Below are 22313 nucleotides of genomic sequence, written 5' to 3' on the forward strand. Positions count from 1 at the left end.
GATTGCAATGGAAGGAAAAAAACAAACCTGCCTTATTTATAATCTGCAATGGTGGTTTGATTATTATAAATCCCTACATTGTGTGGATTGAACCTTAATTGCAGTAATAAATACTTCCATTCAGAAACATATTTCTCTGTGGTTTTTTGTGCAGCCACTCATCATAAATTTTTTAATGTCAGTTAAATCAGAAAGGGCAGGTGGCTAAGCATATCTTGCTGGGAGAACACGGGAGAGATGTGACAATCTGTTCATTAACTTTGTGTTATATGGGGTAAAGTGCAGTTAAATCTGAGCTTTGATGTTTTTATAATGAAAATCTCGATTGTTTCAGACACAATAAAAACTATCCGAAGAAATTGCCTCGGTTGTTGCATTAAAATGTTCTGTCTTAAGAGTTTGATTATCGTCTGGTCAGGGGTCAGATCCTCGTTAAAATGCTTAAATAAATGGGAAGCAGGTAAAAGATTAAATGAATGCGGATACGACAAACTGCTAAATGATTCAATACCGAAGGTGGCCATTCAGTCCGACCATGCCTGTACTAGCTCTGTGTAAAGAGATATCCACTTGAATTTAATTCCCTAATTGTGATCAGTCATGAGCTAATGGTGAAGCAAATTTGAGGGCTGGTATGCTTTCCCAGTTCTTAAAAATGGACAGAATGGCTGCAGCACAAACAAAACCACAAATTTCCTCATCCTCTTGCTACTGATCCTTTGCAAGAACAACTCAGGTAGTCTCTAACTTTCCTGACAACTTTCTGCTCAGAGAAGTGTACGATTCTGATTAGATTAGATTACTTACAGTGTGGCAACAGGCCCTTCGGCCCAACAAGTCCACATCGACCCTCCGAAGAGCAACCCATCCCCCTACACCTAACACTATGGGTAATTTAGCATGGCCAATTCATTTAACCTGCACATCTTTGGACGATGGGAGGAAACCCATGCAGACAGGGAGAATGTGCAATCTCCACAAAGACAGATGCCCAAGGCAGGAATTGAACCCAGATCCCTGGCGCTGTGAGGCAGCAGTGCTAACAACCGAACCATCCAGTGCTGCCTTTCTCTTTTGAAAGCCTTGATTCAATCTTCCTCCAGCATGTTTCAGGTAGTGAGTTCCAGATTCTAACAACTGTGCTGCATGGAAGGTTTTTTTTTCCTTCCATGACCAACCACTTTAAATCTGTGTCCTCTGGTAAAGTTGCAATAATCCTCCCCCATCATTGGTCTGTTCACATTGGAGAGAGATGACTGGTGGTGAGTTTAACCTGAAGTTCACCACTTCTCGAGCGAGTGGAGAGGTTGAGGGGATGATAATCTCAGCTGATGTGGGAAATAAACTGGTGTGGGTGCCACTAATCCAGCTGTCCTGTCAATCCTCTGGGAATGGGAACAGTTTCTCTCTATCTATTCTCTCCAGACCCTTCCTAATTCTGAACACTTCTATCAGATCATCTCTTGACATTCTCTTCGCCAAAGACAACAGCTGTCCAATGTATCCATGTAACGAAAGGTCCTTGTCCCTGGAATTAACCTCATGAATCTTCTGTGGACAAGAAGTGCAGAGGCCTAGGCTAATGTTCAATGGACATGAACTCAAATTCCACCACGACAACTGGTCGAGTTTCAAGTCAGTTCATAAATCTGGAATTGGAAGTCGGTTTCAGAAATGGCAGCTATGACAACTGTCATCAGTTGTTAGAAAACCCATCTGGTTCACACTCATGTCCTTCAGGGAAACCTGCCAAACACTCCTGGTCTGACCTTCATGTGATTCCTGATCCACAGCAATCTGGTTGAATCTGAACTGCCCTCTGAAATGGCCCAGCAAACCACTCCATTCAAGGGTAATTAGGGATAGCCAAGACACTGCCAGTGATGCCTACATCCCATGAAATGATGAAAAAAAGTACCTGGACTGTCAAAGGACCATCAGGACCAGGGCTGGTCCATAAGACCATTAGAAATGGGTCCAGGAGTAATCTGTTCAGATCCTCGAGCCTGCTCCGCCATTCAATATGGCTGATCTGACATTCCATACATCCACTCTCCTTCCCTTTCCCTGGAACCCTTGATACCCCAACTGATCAAGAATCTATCTACCTCAGCCTTAAGTATACACAAGGACTCTGCCCCCATTGCTCTCTGTGACATGGGGTTCCAAAGACTCACAAGCTTCTGAGGGAAGAAATTCCTCCTCATCTCAGTCTTAAATTGGTGCCTCTTTATTCTGAAGACCATGCCTTCTGCTCCTATATTCTCCCATGAGGGGAGACATCCTCTCAACATTGACCCCTTCTCTCTGCGCCATTCCACACAGCCAGCTTCCTAAGCTGGTCAAGAACCTGCACTGAATTCAACAAGATTTGACTTCAGCTGATAGGGACAAATTCAAGTTTAGCAGTGTGATTTTGTGGTTCTGTAAATACAAGAATGAATTTTAAAAACAGAGGTAAAGCTAGATTTTGATGTTGACTGCAAAGTAAGCCTGGCTTTTGAAAGCAATGAGACTGCGAGCATTACTGGATTGGAAACAGCTTTCTGATGCAGTCTTTATGGCACCATTTAAAATTAGACCTGTTTGTTCCCAGACAGCAGGACAGAAAGCTGATAACTGGTGTTGGATGGAAGTAAATCTTTGAAATGTGCTTTGCCTACTCTGTGATGCTGATGATTATGGGAAATTAAAAATTATTAAAATAAAACTACCTGTGGTGGCTTCCATCAATTTGCTTTTTATGGTGTTATCAATTGAATTCATAATGGAGAGAGCCACAGCTGTTGTGCAGCCTCTTTAATAATATGCCCATGTTTGAGTTGAAACTCTACTATAGTCATAGCGTTTTACAGTATGGAAGGAGGTGCTTCAGCTCAACGTGTCTGTGCTGGACATCAAACACTCATCTACTCTTGTTCTTCTACTCAACAGCTTCAAGCAATAGTCTTAACATTTTGTTGTGATGGTAGAAATCTTTGAGCTAGTGAGTCCAGAAACATACAAACCTCTGGTTGAGAAGATTTTCCATTAAATTCCCTCTATATCTCATGCTCCTCGCCTTAAATGTATAGCCCATGGTAATTTGTCCCTCTGTGAATGGGAATATTTCTCCTGCCTGCCTTTCCATGTTCATCATAATTTCTCAATCAGTCCTCCCTGCTCTGACGAAAACATCCCCAGTTTATCCAGTCACTCTGTATATTCTGTCTTTACTCACAGTAAAGAGAAACTGCTGTTTTCCCATCGCAACTTAATTTACACCCATTTCACATCTCTTTCCTTTCCTCTCCACCACTAACAACACCTTTGTCTTTGCACTGCATCTCTATATCTTCTGTCCCCTTGTTCCTCCTCTCTCGAGGTCATAGAATCCCTGCAGCACTGGTAGAGGTCGTTCATCCCATCGCATTTGCACTGACCCTCCAAAGAGCATTTAACGTCCCCCCTCCACCCAAACTTTTTCCCATGGCTCTGCATTTCCCATAGCCAACCCATTTAGCCTGCACATCCCTGAACACTATGGGCAATTTAGCATGACCAATCCACCCTAAACTGCACATCTTTGGATTATGGGAAGAAACTGGAGCACCCAGAGGAAACCTACATGGGGGTGCGGGAACATGGAAGCCCCACACAGACAGTCAGCACAGAATTGAACCCGGGTGTCTGGTGCTGTGAGGCAGCAGGGCTAACCACTGAGCCACCATGCCACCTGCATTTCTGTACAAAGCATGAAAAACCCATTCTCCAAAACCTTTCAGTTGTGAAGAAATGTCATGCTGGATCCAAAACATTAATTCTGTTTCTCTCTTTCTACAAATGCTGCTAGACCTGCTGATTTTCTCCAACACCTTCAGTGTTTGATTTAGTCTTTCTGCACAACTGAACCACTCCAGCCCAGGTAACGTGCTGGTGAATCTCCCCAGAATCTGCTCTAGTCAACAGTTGAAAGGCATTTGGATGGCTGCATTATTAGGAAGGGATATGGGCCAAGTGATGGCAAATAAGACTAGATTTATTTAGGATATCTGGTCTGCACATGCAAGTTGGACCAAAGGATTGGTTTCTGTCCTGTACGTCTCTATGTCTCTCTGACTCTAGCCCCACAAACTCCAAGTTCTCTGTGCCAAGAGAATTGTGAAATCCTGTGTTTCCCCAATTTTAATAGCTCCACCATTTTTATTCGCTTCACCACTGTCACTCAGTGTGTGCCGTCTTCAAGATGTACAGTAATGTACCCAGATTCCTTCAACAGCACTTTCCAAATGCAAGACCACTTCCACAGATAATGACAGGGGCTGGAGATACATTGGAACACCACCCTTTGCAAGTTCCCCTCCAAGCCAATCACCATCCTGACTTGGAAACATATCACCGTTCCTTCACTGTCAGTAGATCAAAATCCTGGGATTCCCTCCCCAACAGCAGGGGGACTGCAGCGGTTCAAGAAGGCAGCTCACCACTACCTTCTCAAGGGGCAACTAGGGACAGGCAATAAGTGGCAGCACAGCCACTGATCCAAAAATCTAATAAATACTTAAAATAACAACTTTGGCACTTGTGTCTTAGCTATTAAATGTAAAAAAAATAAGAACTAGGAGCAAGAGTAGCCCTCCATAATTTTATATGTTTCTATAAGCTTCCCCTAATTTTGTAAAATTCCAGTGAGTATAGTCCTAGTCCACTCAATCTTTCCTCAAAAGTTTAAATCCACAGAGCACCAGGTTATAATCCAGCAAGTTTATTTGGAAACACTAGCTTTCAGAGCATTGCTCTTTCATCAGGTGGTTGTGATAAAGGAACAACGCTCCGAAAGCTAGTGCTTCCAAATAAACCTGTTGGACTATAACCTGGTATTGTGTGATTTTTAACTTTGTACACTCCAGTCCAACACCGGCATCTCCAAATCAATTCCACATAAAATAATCCTCTGGAACCAACCTCGTGAGCCTCCTCTGCTCCTCCTCCAGTGCCAGTACGTACTTTCTCAAGTAAGGAGACCAAAGCAGAACCCAGTAAAGTTGAGAATAAAATAGAAGAATAGAGCATCATTTTTAGAATAGAATATCTTTAATTGTCAGGTGTTCTCCATTGTCAGAATACAGGGAAAAGCTTTTACAAACTCCAGGACTCACTGCCCACAAAGTGCACCAGGTCCCATTGCCCACATACTGCTCCAGGATTCACTGCCCACACCTTGCTCCAGGACTCACTGCCCACACACTGCTCCAGGACTCACTGCCCACACACTGCTCCAGGACTCACTGCCCTCACACTGCACCAGGTCCCACTGCCCTCACACTGCACCAGGACTCACTGCCCACACACTGCCCTAGGACTCACTGTCCACACACTGCTCCAGGACTCACTGCCCAAAAACTGCTCCAGGATTCACTACCCACACACTGCTCCAGGATTCACTACCCACACACTGCTCCAGGACTCACTGCCCACACACTGCTCCAGGACTCACTGCCCACACCCTGCTCCAGGTCTCACTGCCCACATACTGCTCCAGGACTCACTGCCCACACCCTGCTCCAGGACTCACTGCCCACACACTGCTCCAGGACTCACTGCCCACACCCTGCTCCAGGACTCACTGCCCACACACTGCTCCAGGACTCACTGCCCACACCCTGCTCCAGGACTCACTGCCCACACCCTGCTCCAGGTCTCACTGCCCACATACTGCTCCAGGACTCACTGCCCACACCCTGCTCCAGGACTCACTGCCCACACACTGCTCCAGGACTCACTGCCATGAAACTGCTCCGTGAAATGCTGCCTGCCTCTGCCCCTGCTCTGGGATTTCCCCTGGGCTGGTTGGAGAGAAGGAAAGTAAAAAGGAGATAAAGGAAGAAAATGAAAGAAAAAGTACAGGCAGAGCGGATGAGCTCCAACAGGAGCCTCTTATCTGCCACCATCTTACATGAGTAAAAAGACCCGAATCTAAGTAATTCCTTCGCTCTATCTTTCTGCATCTTTCCATCTTCATCCACCAGCAGGATATTTACACCTTTGACAAACGTTTTGGGAACCTCTCCTGCAAAGTGTCTCGGCACTTTGCACCACGTCACATACAGGCACTATATGAATGTGAAACGTTGTTGTTAGAAGGCAGCAGTGTCAGTGTTCCTTTTAGCAACTAAAAACATGAAGAAAAGCAAAAATGGCTGATGCTGGAAATCTGAAACAAACGCAGAGAACGTTCTAGAATCTCAGCAAGTCTGGCAGCATCTGTGGATAGAGATACAGAACGGACCGGAGTTCCGAGCCTAGTATTTCTTCAGAGTTCTGTTTTCCTCTTCACAAATCCTGCCAGACCTCTTGACTTTATCCAGCCCTTTCTGTGTTTGGTTTAATTTATTGTTGTAACATGTACCTAAATTCAGTGAACAGCTTTGTTATGTGTGTAATGCAGGCAGATCATACTATATAAGGGTGAACAGAGCGAGGTGTACAAAACTATGCTTGCACAGGAGGGGTACAAAAACAAGATTAGCATCAGATTTGAGACTTGAGAGGTCTATTCAGCAGTCTGATAGCAGCAGGAAGAAACTGTTCTTGAACCAGTTGGTACCTGTATTTAAGCTTTAGTATCTTCTGCTCAACAGGTGAGATTGGAAGAGATTATAATTGGGGTGGATTGGGATTGGCGGGGGGTGCGTCTTGGATAATGTTGGCTGCTTTTCCACCCCTATGAGAAATGTAGATGGAGTCAATGACTTGTGTGATGGACTGGGTTGTGTTCTCAACTTTCTGTCATTTGTTTATGGGCAATTAAAGAGTCATACAGACTTATACAGAGTAATACAGAGTTATGTTGAAAATGTGTTGCTGGAAAAGCGCAGTAAGTCAGGCAGCATCCAAAGAGCAGGAGAATCGACGTTTCAGGCATAAGCCCTTCTTCAGCCTGCTGCGCTTTTCCAGCAACACATTTTCAGCTCTGATCTACAGTCCTCACTTCCTCCTAATACAGAGTTATGCAGAGTTAGACAGAGTTATGTTCAATGCTTTATCAACCATTTGTTTTGTCCTCTTCGAGTTTTGTGTCTGAGCTGTGTATGTTCTTGCCACCTTCAGAACATTGGCTTCGAGGGACGTCTGAGAACGAGTGCCTGACAAGGTTGAAGGAGCATCAAGCAGAGAGTCAATACCATTAATGGGAGTTGCAACCCTGTCTCACTCTGCATGTTAATTTTTTTTTAAATATTTGAATTTGCCTGCCTCAGTAACCTCAACAAGCTGGGTCCTCTGGAGACAGCATCAGCTTTGTCCTTCACTATCGCCTCATCCTTTTCCTTCCCAAGGGCGATGGCAACTGTTTCAACATTAGCCCTTTGCTAAGCTGCAGCACCCACGCAAGTTGCTTACCATGGTAGAAGATAAACAAATAAAATGCTGAAAATTGCCTGTAAAATGGTAGAGTAAAAAATGAGGTCTGCAGATGCTGGAGATCACAGCTGAAAATGTGTTGCTGGTTAAAGCACAGCAGGTTAGGCAGCATCTCAGGAATAGGGAATTCGACGTTTCGAGCATAAGCCCTTCATCAGGAATGGCTGATGAATCAGCATTCCTGATGAAGGGCTTATGCTCGAAATGTCGAATTCCCTATTCCTGAGATGCTGCCTAACCTGCTGTGCTTTAACCAGCAACACATTTTCAGCTGTAAAATGTTAACAAGTGACTTGCACTCATTCAGCCGGACCCTCACAGCTCACACATCCCCTCAATATCAACAGTCGTTCCAGTGTTTTGGAAACTATTGAGTGGTGTGAACAGCAAAGTGTCACGTGCGTGGAATACGAGATACTGCAAAATAGCCTTGTTCTGCTTACATGTGCACGTTGCATTAAAGTTTTGTTTAACTTCATGTGTTTTAGATTTTTACTTTAATTTTACTTACACTTCTTTAATACTAATAAGTAATGTTACCCATACAGCATTCTTAAGGGGCTTAACAGGGTAAATGCTGAGAGGATATTTCACTTTGTGGGAGAGTCTAAGACCAGAGGCCACTGTCTCAGAATAAAGGGGCACCAACTTAAGACTGCGATGAGGCAGAATTTTGTCTCTCAGAAGGTTGTGTGCCTTTGGAACTCCTCGCCACAGAAAGCTGCAGAGGTTGAGTCTATGTGTATATTTAAGGTTGAGAGAAATTCTTGATCAGTTGCAGAGATCAAGGATTACAGGAAAAAGCAGGAAAATGGAAGAGAGGAATGTCGGATCAGCCATGATCCTATTTTTTAAAAATTCATTCACGAGTAAGGATTTCGCTGGCTAGGCCAACATTTATTACTCATCTCTAATTGGTTAACGCATTGTTGTGGGTCTGGAGTCACATGTCGACCAGACCAGGTAAGGATGGCAGTTTCCTTCCCTAAAGGACATTCGTGAATCAGATGGATTTTTCGACAAAGTCTTTCATTATCATCACTAAACTCTTAATTCCAGACTTTTAAAAATATTCTTTGAATTCAAATTCCATCATCTGCCATTATAGGACTCAAACGCAGGTTTCCAGAATATTAGCTGGGTCTTTGGATTAACAGTGCAGCGATAATGCTACTTGGCCGTTGATAAGCAGAGCAGGTTTCAGGGGCGAAACCATTTACCCCTGTTTCTATTTCTTACAATCTAATGACTGGCACAGGTCTCAGTTGCCTTTTGACATGAGGAATGTCAGATCCACCATGACCCCATTGGAGAGGCTAAATGGCCAATTCCTGTTCCCAGTTCCCATGGTCTTACATTACCTACTCGTGGATTTGTAAGACAAAATTTGAAAAAATGATGAAGCATTGTTAAGAGGTAATATGACATCAAAGCCTTTGTCTGTTGCACTCATCAGGAGGAAAACCAGTTTTTAAGAAAAGCAATAACAATTTAGACTCTTGGACATTGAACTCTCAACGCTGGACAGATTGGCATTCCCTTTTTAAACAATATAGCTGACTGTGCTGTTCAGTTCCTCTGGAAATTGGAAGCTGTAAGTTTTTTTCTGTTTATTCAATCACAAGGACGATGCATACTTTGTTTGGGAATGTCAATTGGAAAAAGTGAAATTTTTGATGCAGAGAAGGGACTTTTTTTAATTTAGAAAAAACAGGGTAGAATTTTTCAGTCTCTTAGTGGGTACACAAGAGCTGGAAGCTGAATGTTTACAATTTGTGGGACACACCACAATAAGGGTGGTTTTGAAAATCCGTCCAGTTGCAAGTTTTGGATTGATTATAAGAAACGGTTTATCACTGAACTGAAAGGAGAATGATCAGGAAGGACATAAATGTCCAGGCAACTTGTATTAATCAAAATCATACTATCTTCTTTATGTTCAAAAAGAAATAAAACTCGGTGAATAAAGAAACAAATGAAAAAACAAAGGCATCTCAAAAAGAAAGCAAACTCCTAATTCATGCCAAGACCTAGGTCCAACTGATCAGCTACTAAATTCAAGATGGCTGCAGTTGTTAATAATTATTGATGATATCTTTAACAAAACTCAAAAACAAAAGGAAAGTGTTTCATTCTCCCCTTTTAGTTTTGGGCTTTCATCCACAGATATAGTGCCTTTCTTGCCTACTTTTCCTAACTATAATATTCCTATAAGGACAATGGGTTTTCTCAGTTTGTCATAAGTTCCTAAAGTATAGGAGCATAATTAAGCCATTCAGCCCAAATACCTCAGTGGGAGGTATTTCAGCCTAGGAAGGTCTTGATCCTCAGAATGTACAGCCCTAGTCTAGTTACATGCCTGGCCAGCACATACCTTGGCTGGTCCTCCCCATTGGAGGCAATGTGGGTCATCAGTAAGTCCCTGTGAGCTCTGTTAAATGCCAGCCTACATCTCCAACTCGGGGAAATGAGGGTATTAGCATTGATTCCTGTCTGTGTCTGCCACTTAGAGGCATTGTCTGAGATAATGTTGGAACCAAAAAGAAGAAACAAATTAGTTGCAGCTGGATGTCAGATTCAGATTATCTCTTTTAATAAGATCCTGATTGACACACAGTGATTAGGTAATGGAGCACTTGTATCTCGAGTGGAGATTCACCTGGACGGACCTTTGCTTCCTGGTTTATATTGCAAGGAATTTCGAACCCATTTTATTGTCCAGACAAACCCAGAACCACCTGAAACAGATTGTTTAAGGACCACCTGCATCCTGTTGCCCCAGTGGCTCAGTAGTTAGCAATGCTGCTTCATAGCACTAGGGACCTAGGTTCAGTTCCAGTCTTGGGTAACTGTCTACGTGGAGTTTATACATTTCCTCCATGTCAGTGTGGATTTCTGCCAGGTACTCCAATTTCTTCTCACAGGCCAAAGAGGGTTTAGCCATGGGAAGTTGGGCAGGCTAGAAGGATTAGCTAAGGGATGTGGTGAAGGACTGAGGCTGAGTCTGGGTGAGATGATCTTCAGAGGGTCAGTATGAGCTGAATGGCCTCCTTCCGCACTGTTGGGACTTTATGAAGCATTCTAGAGTTTTCCTGGTTAGTAATGACCTGGATATCTTTCCTTTGTGTGATACTCCCCATTAAAGCTACAGGACAGCTAAAGTTCATTACTGTAGCTAATTGGATGCTGCATTCTGAGCAGCAGCAAACTGCAGGGATTAGATGTGAATTAAATGTGTAGCCAGTGTTTGGGATAATGGTCTCTCTATGCATTTACAAACTGCAAGTCTACAGTACAATTTAATCCACGGGGGGCAACTCTGCTCATTGTCTCAGTCATGTTCATTTGTAAATATTTGTATCCAACTCCATTTGGACTTCCTTACATTCTGTTTCCCTAGCAACAAGAGCTCCAACCCAATCCCGAAGGCTGACAAGTTAATGCATCAGTTTTTTCATTGGCCTGTACTCCAGTATCTGACACAGAAAGACCTGGGCAATATCCAGGCTTGAGTTGAAAAGTGGCACGTAGCTTTCTTGCAGCACAAATGTCATCTCCAATAAGACGAAAGTGAACCTGCTCCAACCCCCTCCCCGTCCCTGTTATCGTTCCAACCCCTCGGCTCACAGCCCCATTCCTGATGAAAAGATTTTGCCCAAAATATTGATTCTCCTGCTCCTCGGATGCTTTTCCAGCACCATACTCTCACCTCCAAATAAGAAACAATCTAACCATCACTCCTTGACATTCAATGGTTTCCCATCACTGAATTCCCTGCTATAACTATTCTAGGGGTTACCATTGACCAGAAATGGAATTAAATTTGGAATATAAACACATTGTCTACAAGAGCAGGTCAGAAGCTGGGAATACTGCAGTGAGTAATCCACCTCCTGACTCCCCAAAGCCTGTCCACCATCTACAAGGCTCAAGTCAGGAGTGTGAATGGAATACTCTTCACTTACCTGGATGACAGCAGTTTCAACAACATCTCAAGAAGCTTGACACCATCTAGGACAAAGCAGCCCACTTGGTTGGCACTACATCAACTAACATTCACTCCTTCTATTACCAGCGCACAGTAGCAGCAGTGTGTACCATTTCCAACAGACACTGCAGAAAGTCACCACAGATCCTGAGACAGCACCTTCCAAACTCATGACTACTTCCATCTAGAAGGACAAGGGCAGCAGATACATGGGAACACCACCCCTTGCAAGATCCTCTCCGAGCCGCTCATCACCCTGACTTAGAAATATATTACAGTTCCTCAGTGTGGCAGGGACAAATTCATGGAATTCCCTCCCTAAGGGCAATATAGGTCCCTTCTAACCCCAAATGGTTCATGAAGGCAGCTCACTACCACTTTCTCCAAGGCAATGAGGGATGGGAAATTAATGCTGGACCAGCCAATGATTACCTCTTCCCTGAGTAAATAATACAAAAAGACAGCACTAGCCAGGAATCATCCATGTGCCTGGACCATAAAATACAGGGACAGAATTAGGCCACTCAGCCCATTGAGTCTGCTCCACCATTTGGTCATGGATATCTTTCACAATCCTATTCTCTCACCTTCTCCCATAACCTTTGATCCTCTTTCTAATCAAAAACATTACACCAACAACCACCTTGTTTTCTAATTTCTTGTAAAGATAGGTTGGTACTTTCCCTTAATAGCGGTAGGGAGATTTTTGATGGGGTAGCAGGTAGCTCCACAGCCAAATTATTTTTAACATGCTGTAAGTCTGGACTTCTAAACTAATCATTGACCATCAGGCTTCATTGGTGAGATAGGGTTACATTTCTTTTCCTACCTTTGGTTATCCATTGCTATTCTGTATCAGTGGTGACATGCCTCATTGTTCACAGTTCTCCCACTCTAGTGCTGATAACAGTCTGCTTCAGAGTTGGAGGTTGTCTAAGACTGAATTATAGCTCCTGCAAAGGAGCCAAATGTTCATCATTAATCATCGTGCCTGCAACCTCATCAGGCCCTGGGCAAATACATAAAACCCAAGCTCGAATGAACAATTGATCTTGCAAGATGTTTATGGATGCGACTGTCTGCTTGTCTGTCAATTGGCGCTGTACTCCTTCCCCATTCTAGATTTTATTCATGGGATCTGAGAAACTTAAACGGAGGAGCCATGTAATAGTCACTGGCACTGGAAACACGAAGCTTGTATAAACAACCTGATCTAATCTCATCTGTTACATCACCTCTTTGTGAATATTTATAATCATTGTTTTGCCTCCCTCTGCGATGGAATGATTCAGCCAGTCATGTCTGTGCCTACTTTCTCCAAGAGCGACTCACTTAGTCCTTCACCCAGAGGGTGGTTGGGGTGTCTGGAATACATAGCCTTGAGGTGGAAAACCTCACAACCTTTGAAAAGTATTTGCAGTGTCAGAATGTTCAAGGCAATGGGCTTACTGCGGGAAAGTGGGATAAATGTAGATAGCAGTTGTAGTACTGAGTCGATGGCCTGAAGGGCCTCTTCTGTACTGTATGATTTTATGGTCCCCCTCCCCCCCAGGGAGTTTACCTTTACCTTTCGTCAAATACTGGAGTGGGGTGCTGTGGGTACTGGGGGATCAGGGGAACCTTTTATGTCGGGCAATTGCAAACACCCACTATTGACCATCAATTTCAGTGAGGGGAAAAATTAAAATTGGCAAGATGCAGATTAGATTTGTTAGGGATGTTCAAGTCTCACAACCTTAAAACAGTACATGGATGAGCATTTGAAATGTCATAACATTCAAGGTAATGGGCCTAGTGTGGGAAAATGGGACTACTGTCATATATTTGGCATTTGGCATTGGACCAATGGTATATTTTTGGCATTGGTGTCTCAAATAGGCTCCTTCTATACTGTATACTTCTATGGTTTCTATAGCACTCCAAATCTGCCTCTTCAGTTGTTTCCTGTGGGTGCCTGAATGTCCTCCTCAAATACTCCTCCTCCATATCCTCATGCATTGTATTCACATTCTTAAAGACTCACTGGGAAAAAAAGATGTTTCTCTTCAGGACAGCTGTTTCTTCTTTTGTGATTCACATTGTGTCAGAGTCCTCTCATTCTCAACCCTTGCACAAATGGGAAATGGTTCTCCCTAACTATTCTGGTGAGACCCCTCATGATTTTGAACACCTCGATCAAATCTCCTCTCACCCTTCGCATCTCCAAGGAAGATGGCCATAGTTTCTCCAAATTATCCACACGTGGCTGAAGACTCCTTCATCTGCAACTTTTTTTGTAGATCTTTCTAACACCTTCTCTTCATATCCCTCCTAAAGGTTAGTGCCCAGAAATTATCACAGTATTCCAGTAGAGGCTGAACTGGTGGTTTATAAAGGTTTGAAGTTAAATCATTCTGGAAAAGTGGGGAGCAATGCCAATATTAAGTGTAGATAAATAGGTTTCCATAGGCAAATAACTAAATTGCCTCCTTACACGATGGAAGACACCATACAGCTTAGATTCTATTATCTATTCCCTACAATGTGGAAGCAGGCCATTTGGCCCAACAGGTCCACACTGACCCTCTGAACAGCTTTCCAATCTGACCCATTCATCTCCATTTCCCCTGACTAATGCACTTAATCTACACATCACGGGACACTATGGGCAATTTAGATTGGCTAATTCACCTAACCTGCACATCTTTGGACTGTTGGAGGAAACCAGACCAAATTCGGGGAGTACGTGCAAACTCCACACAGACAGTCACCTGAGGCTGGAATTGAACACAGGTCCCTGGTGATGTGAAGCAGCAGTGCTAACACTGAGCTTCCACGCCAGGGAATGGTTCTGTGTGCATCCTTGGGAAAAGCTTAAGAGTGTAAATACATATCAGAATGCTAAACAGAAAGGTAATTTTACTAGGGGCCTAGACTCAGCAGACTAACTAAACCCCTCCTCAACACAACCAATTCCAACAGTCATTCCATGACAACATTAACCAAACCCTGAATATGCCTGGCCAGCGTGAGACTCTACCGAATGGAAGTCCTCCAGCGTTGGGACTTGTACTGAGAACGTCTTACCTCATGTTAAAGGTGAGAAGCAAAATCCACTGCTGATTATTTGGGAAAAAAAGACACATCTTATGCCCTTTAGGGAAGGAAACTGCCACCCTTACCTGGTCTGGTCAACATGTGACTCCAGACCCACAGCAACGACATTGACTTTTAACTGCCCCCAGGGCAATTAGGGATTGGCAATAAATATTAAGCTAGTCAGTGACACCCTCGTCCCATGAATAAATAAAAACACCGAACAAAGTATATTGTTATGGAAAATTCAGTGGCTACATTTTGATTGTTGAAGGTCTTTTCATAATGTGTTGTGATGCACTCAATGCCTTATTGATTAAGTTGGACTTACATTTGACTGAGAACAGGATCAGTAATCATTAGCCTGGACTTGTGAAAATAATTAACTTTGAAACAGTGGAGAAGGTACCTGCACAGCAGCACTGATTACAGTAAAATATTAAAATAATTACATCTAATTAGTAGCTGGCATAATAGCTCAGCTTTCCTTAGAGCAGAGGAGAGGAATTTCACAAAGCTTTTTATCCCGGAGTTTGTGTTTGTGGCTAATCATCTCCCAGTGGAAGAGTAGTAAGCTAATAGCAATTTGGACAGGGACTGTTGGAGCCTGCAAGCTCTTGCATCTACACTTAAAGTGTTCCAAAGGAAGAGCTAAGAAAATGAGATAAAGCAGCCTTCTCAGTGAAATGGTTCCTCGATATCTATTGATCCCTAAGGATTAACTCAACGAACACCACTAGCTTTTAACTTCCTTGAAGTCAAACAGCAGCATCTGCTGTTTTCTTTTGTTACGCATCGCTGCTTGATTTTTTGTTTGCCAATTTACTTTAACAGTATTTTGAGAACCAAGGCACTTATTTTTACTCAATGCATATCTCATTCTATTCCTACTCAACCCCATCTTCCCTCTTGGCTCTGAATTTGCTTTGGAAAAGGCCTGACCATGTTTTTCGCAGCTGGGTGTACAGTGTCAGACCTTTTCCTGTGCCGATGCTAAGGCAGATCCCAGAAGACTAAAGTCATAGATTCATAGAGATGTACAGCATGGAAACAGGCCCTTCGGTCCAACTTGTTCATGTAAACCCAGTCTAATCTCACCTGCCAGCACCCGGCCCATATCCCTCCTGTTCATATACCCATCCAGATGCCTTTTAAACGTTGCATTTGTACCAGCCTCCACCACATCCTCTGGCAGCTCATTCCATACACGTACCACCCTCTGCATGAAAAAGTTGTCCCTTAGGTCTCTTTTATATCTTTCCTCTCTCACCCTAAACCCTCTAGTTCTGGACTCCCCGACCCCAGGGAAAAGACTTTGTCTATTTACCCTATCCATACCCCTCGTGATTTTATAAACCTCTATAAGGTCACCCCTCAATCTCTGACGCTCCAGGGAAAACAGCACCAGCCTATTCAACTTTCCCCATAGCTCAGACCCTCCAACCCTGGCAACATCCTTGTAGATCTTTTCTGAACCCTTTCAATTTCACAACATCTTTCCGATAGGAAGGAGACCAGAATTGCATGCAATATTCCAACGTACAAGGAACAAAGGGCAAGATAACATTTAAGGCTTTGAGCAAGAGCTGGAGGGGGAATGTGAGGAATTGTGCAGCAAGGATTGGATCACATTACCCAAATGCAAAAAAACACTCGTCCTGTCAGAGTTGCTGGGCAACTAAAAGCTGGCAGCTCTTATAGCACTACCATGGCTGGGATTGTGTTCAAAACAATACCCAACAAACCAACAAGTGAGGTGGCAGGAAAGTCTTATTGAATGGTGCAACAGACCTGATGGGCTGAATGGCCCACCTCTGTTCCTACATCTTAGGGACGAGATCATTGATATCCAGCAACCTCGGTTTCATTAAAAAAATTCCAAACAGTCACAAGGGTGAAGCAGAGTGAGATATCGTGCCCCATTCCATTGTATTTTCTTTTAATCTGTTGTGAAATGTGAATGACACTAGCGAAGCCGCTGGGTGGCTCAGTGGTTAGCATTGTTGCCTTTCTGCTCAGGACCCGACTCCAGCCTCGAGCGACTGACTGTGTGGAGTTTGCACATTCTCCATGTATCTGTGTGGGTTTCCTCCAGGTGCTCCGGTTTCCTCCCACAGTCCAAAGATGTACACAATAAGTGGGTTGACTATAGTGTCCAGGAATGCACAGGATAGATAGAGTAGTCATGGTAAATGTGGGGTTTTGATTTAGATTAGATTCCCTACAGTGTGGAAACAAGCCCTTTGGCCTAACAAGTCCACACCGACCCGCCAAAGTGCAACCCACCCAGAGCCATTCCCCTACATTTACCCCTTCACCTAACACTACGGGCAATTTCGAATCGCCAATTCACCTGACCTGCACAACTTTGGACTGTGGGAGGAAACCGGAGCACCCGGAGGAAACCCACGCAGACACGGGGAGAATGTGCAAACTTCATACAGACAGTTGCCCGAGACGGGAATTGAACCCGGGTCCCTGGCACTGTGAGGTTATGGGCACAGGGTGGAATTCTCTTCACAGGGTCAGTGGATTCTTGATGGACCAAATGGCCTCTTTCTATAACGCACGGATTCTGTGATTTTGTTTGTTACCTATTCCTGATTGACTTTGAACTAAGTGGCTTGCTGTACAATTTCATGGGACCGTTAAAAGTCAAGCACATTAATATGGGCCTGGAGTCACATGTAGGCCAGACCAGGAAGGGACAGCAGATTTCCTTCCCTAAAGAGCATCAGTTAACCAAACAGAGTTTTGCAATAGAGTTTTCCTAATCAAGGGTTCTTGCCCAAAACGTCGATTCCCCTGCTCCTCAGAAGCTGCCTGACCTGCTGTGCTTTTCCAGCACCACACTCTCAACTCTGATCTCCAGCACCTGCAGTCCTCACTTTCTACACAAACAAATGTCCAGCTGTCTCACTTGTTTTCTGATTAGTAACAGCCTGCTGTAACCTGCTGCTCATTTATTCTGCAGACGCACAATTTTCTGGTAGCTATGGGAATAAATAAATAAAACTAGCAATAATGCAGTATTTCTTATGACCTCAGGATATATGGCATGGAAACAGACCCTTTGATCCAATCAGTCCACGCTAACAACTTCCCAAACTAAACTAGCCCCACTTGTCTGCTCTTGGCCCATATCCCTCCAAACCTTTCTTATTCATGTACTTATCCAAAGGCCTTTTAAATGTTGTAATTGTACCCACATCCACCACTTCCTCAGAAAGTTCATTCCACACGCAAAGCATCGCCTGTGTAAAATATTTGCCTCTTATGTCTTTTTAAAGCTCTCTCCTCTCACCCCCTAGTCTTGAAATCCCCTCTCCTCAAGAAAAGACAACTACCACTTTCTCAATGTCTACCCATCATGATTTTGTAAACTTCTACCAGGTCACCTCTCAACCTCCTAAGCTCAATTGGAAAAAGTCCCAGTCTATCCAACCTTTATAACTCAAGCATTCCACATCTGGCAACATCCTGGCAAATCTCTTCTGAACCATCTCCAACTTAATAATATCCTTCCTTTAGCAGGGTGATCAGAATGGGACACAGTATTCCAGAAGAGGTCTCACCAACATCCTGTATAAAGTCAACGTGACTTCCCAACTCCTATACTCAAAAGACTGAGCAATGAAGACAATAGTGACAAACACCTTTTTAACCACCCTGTCCAGAAGTAACACAAGCTTCAGAGAATTATGTTCCTGAACCCCTAGCCCCTCAAGTAATTTCAAAATTAGGTCCCCATTTGGATATTGGGGAATGCATGGACTACAAGGTCCTACAGATGGACAATAAATAAATGGCTAAGGCATTTATCTCTTTTGTGATTTGTTGAGGGATGATTACTAGCCTGGGATCCAGATGATATCTCCCATGTTTCTTCAAGCAGTCACTTTTCACTGGATAGATTCAGCTTATCGTTATATCTACAAGGCACCACCTCTGGAAGTTCAGCACACCCTCAGCATCACATCGAATCATCAGCTTCGATTCAATCCTCAGACCTTGAAAGTGGAACTTAAAGTTTCAAAAGTGACATTGTGAGACTGGATAAGCTAAATCAATGGATGTTCAATTGTCCAGTATACTCTGAGATTGACCGACATTTGAATGCTCATGGAATGAAGAGACATGACGGAAAATTTGAGAACATGAATTTAAGTTGAAGATCGATTATAATCTTGTTGAAAAGCCACATAGGCTTGAGGGATCCATGTAACTTACTCCTATTATTTAGCGTATTAAACTTAGAATGGAGTAGTGATGATTATTGAATTGAATTTATTATCACGTGCACCGGGGCACAGCGAAAAGCTTTGTCTTGCGAGCAATACAGGCAGATCACAGAGTTAAGTAGCATAGATAGTAAATAATAGGTAAACAGCAGCAGAAACAAAACACAGGTACAGGTGAATGCTAAGAGTAAGGATGGCACAGTGGCACAGTGGTTAGCATTGTTGCCTCACAGCTCCAGAGACCTGGGTTCAATTCCCGCCTCAGGTGACTGACTGTGTGGAGTTTGCACATTCTCCCCATGTCTGCATGGGTTTCCTCCGGGTGCTTTGGTTTCCTCCCACAGTCCAAAAATGTGCAGGTTAGGTGAATTGGCCACGCTAAATTGCCCGTAGTGTTAGGTTCAGGGGTGGGTGCGCGTCGGTGTGGACTTGTTGGGCCGAAGGGCCTGTTTCCACACTGTAAGTAATCTAATCTTTATGAGTTCATTCAGTATTCTAACAACAGTGGAGTAGAAACTGTTTTGAAACCGGCTGGTGCGTGTGTTCAGGCTTCTGTATCTTCTCCCTGATGGTAGAGGTTGTAGAAAAACATTGCCAGGGTGGGATGGATCTTTGAGAATGCTGGCGGCCTTTCCTTGACAGCGGGCCTGGTAGATGGATTCAGTAGATGGGAGGTCGGCCTTTGTGATTGTCTGGGCCGAGTTCACCACTCTCTGTAACTGTCTCTGATCTTGAATGGTACAGTTGCCATGTCAGGTAGTGATACATCCAGAAGAATGCTCTCAATGACGCACCTATAAAAGTTGGCACTGTCATGCTAATTTCCTCAGCTGCCTGAGGAAGAAGAGACGTTGTGGAGCCTTTGTAACCAGTGCGTCCACGTGAAGAGACCAAGAAAGCTTGTTGTGGATGACCACTCCCAGGAGCTTAACACTCTCCACTTGTTCCACCCTCTGTGTTGTTAATGTGTAGGGGGGGGGCATAAGTAACAACCCACCGAAAGTCAATGAGCTCCTTGGTTAAAGCTTGATTTGTGATGTTTAAAATCTTGAATCAAATAAGCAAGGGGCAACTTTTTTTTTACAGTGTCTCATGATATACAGCTGGTTCTGCTATAACGCGTGTTTCTTCAGTGCAAATTGGCGATAACTTGATTGAAGCATTTAGACCGTTATTTGTGGAATGTGAACTTTCTTTCCCTGAATTGGCTACAACAGGATTCCAGTGCCATTGGTTTGAATGGTGCTGCTATCACACGCTATTACATGGGAATGGAAGTATCACATTATGTCAGAACAGACTAGGTTTGAACTGCATTTATATAGCACCTTACAAGGCTATTGGATATCCCAAAGCCCTTTACTACCCATGTACTTTTTTTTACATTGAAGCATAGCTTCCATTGCAATGAAGGAAACGTAAGGTATATGTTTCGGTCAGAAAAATAGAAGCATATTATTTGGAAGGTGCATGTCCAGTTGTGGGAGAGGAATAGAAAAGGCAAAGGTAAATTTTGTCATAGTCCCACTCACTCATTAGAGGTGGGGGTTTAACCTGAGGGTCAGCAAACCGTGGGTAAGGGGAGAGATTGAGTAGGAGGGACCTTTACAGTAACCTCATTTGGTTCCAACAATTGAACTCATGGCATTGCTCTGCCTCGAGAACTCTCTGTTCAGCCAACTGAGCTAACTGCACTTGATACATAAATAAAGGGAAAATTGGCCATAAATATTGACAGACAATAAAATCAAAATCAAATTAAGATCAATCAATAAATGTTGCTCTGCTGGTTAATAAGATGAGGAGAAAGTGACGACTGCAGATGCTGGAGACTGGTGTCGAAGAGTGTGGTGCAGGAGGTCAGGCAGCATCCGAGCAGCAGGAGAGTCGATGTTTCAGGCATAAGCCTAGTAAGGCTGCAGACATAGGAGCTAGAATCAATGTTTTACTGCTGGATGAACTGTACTGAAAAGTCAGAAGTTATTCTTGAGCTGAAATTTTGGAAGTCACAACGAGTCAGACAACATCCGTGGAGAGAGTGCGAGTTAACGCTTCGAGTCTAGATGACTCTTCATTGGGGCTGACACATTTTCTGTCATGATTTGGAGATGCTGGTGTTGGACTGGGGTGTACAAAGTTAAAAATCACACAATACCAGGTTATAGTCCAACAGGTTTAATTGGAAGCACACTAACTTTCGGAGTGACAATCACCTGATGAAGGAGCGACGCTCCGAAAGCTAGTGTGCTTCCAATTAAACCGGACTATAACCTGGTATTGTGTGATTTTTAACTTTGTACATTTTCTGTCAGCATTTTTTGTTTTCAGTGTAGATTCCAGCATCTGCAATGATTTGCTCCTACCCTGAACACCCTTATGTCTGGATAATGATGGATGGATGATGATGGATGGATGATGCCTATTGTATTGGAACTGGAAGCACTGATGAGCTCCAGATCAGGTGCAGTTTTATAGGTTTCATTTTTGTTCTGCCTCAACCAGTTGTAGAGTAAATATTGGACATTTAAGGTAGCATCAGCATCTTTTACTTTTTTAGTTAAAACTGCATTTTGGATTTCTTCCATCAGTACAGTTCAGCATCATCTAATTGACTTGCAGGGGATTTATTCCTTAGTTTTAAGCCTCTTATATTTATATCTAGAGTGGTCTTGCACACAACTGAATGTTTTTCTTTCCCCCATCACCAAATCACCCTGTGGTGATATTTGTTTCCATTTGTAAACCATTATGTTTCCAATTGAATAATTTATGTACAAAGCCCATTAAGGTCAATGCAGACCATCAAAGGGGAAGGAGACTATGTCAAAATGGAATTGAAAGGGGCCTTTTTTTTCAATCACACAACTGAACAGTTTCCTTTCCCATCACCGAATCACCGAGACTTTCTTTCTTGTTTTGAAATATTGACCATTACCACAAGTAAACCACCCACACAGCAATTAAATATTTACAGGCTACGAACTGCAGTTTGTAGGGTTGCCAACTTTAGCCTGGCCATAGGTCTTTAGGGTTGAGTTAAGAAGGGGACAAGGGGACAGGGAAGGTCCATTTCTGACAATCAGGAAGAAAGAGAGGGAGAGGTAGGGAGAGCGGAAATAGAAACTGGATGGGGGCAACCAACTCTCGTGCCAACTTCATTCAAGTGTGCAGCTACGTCAATCTGAGAGTACAAGGCTTCCCTGTTTGGTTTATTTTGTGACACTTTGCTCCACTCTTTCAGCTGAGCCACTGAGGGAGAGCCACAATATGATCCAGATATATTTTCAGGTCACCTGTTCGGGGATGTTATTGCTCAATTTTGATCAAGTGGGACTGAAATCCAGGCCTCTTAGTCCAGAGGTAAGGACACTATCACCACACAACAGCCTTCCTCTTGTTTTTTTTTTAACTTTTTAAGAACTATATATTTCACTCCACGCTGTGAAGTTTCTATGATTCTAACTCAGCATTCACCATATTCCATGAGAAAACCCCAGAGACCAAATTCCACATTTTGAAACATTTTCTGCTGAGCCTGTTCACCCGACGTTGTTAGACATCTTGGGAACAGGTGGACCCTGAGCCCAATCCTTTTGGATCAAAGGTAA

This window comes from Hemiscyllium ocellatum, chromosome 9, assembly GCF_020745735.1.
Source record: "Hemiscyllium ocellatum isolate sHemOce1 chromosome 9, sHemOce1.pat.X.cur, whole genome shotgun sequence".
NCBI classification, from domain to species: domain Eukaryota; kingdom Metazoa; phylum Chordata; class Chondrichthyes; order Orectolobiformes; family Hemiscylliidae; genus Hemiscyllium; species Hemiscyllium ocellatum.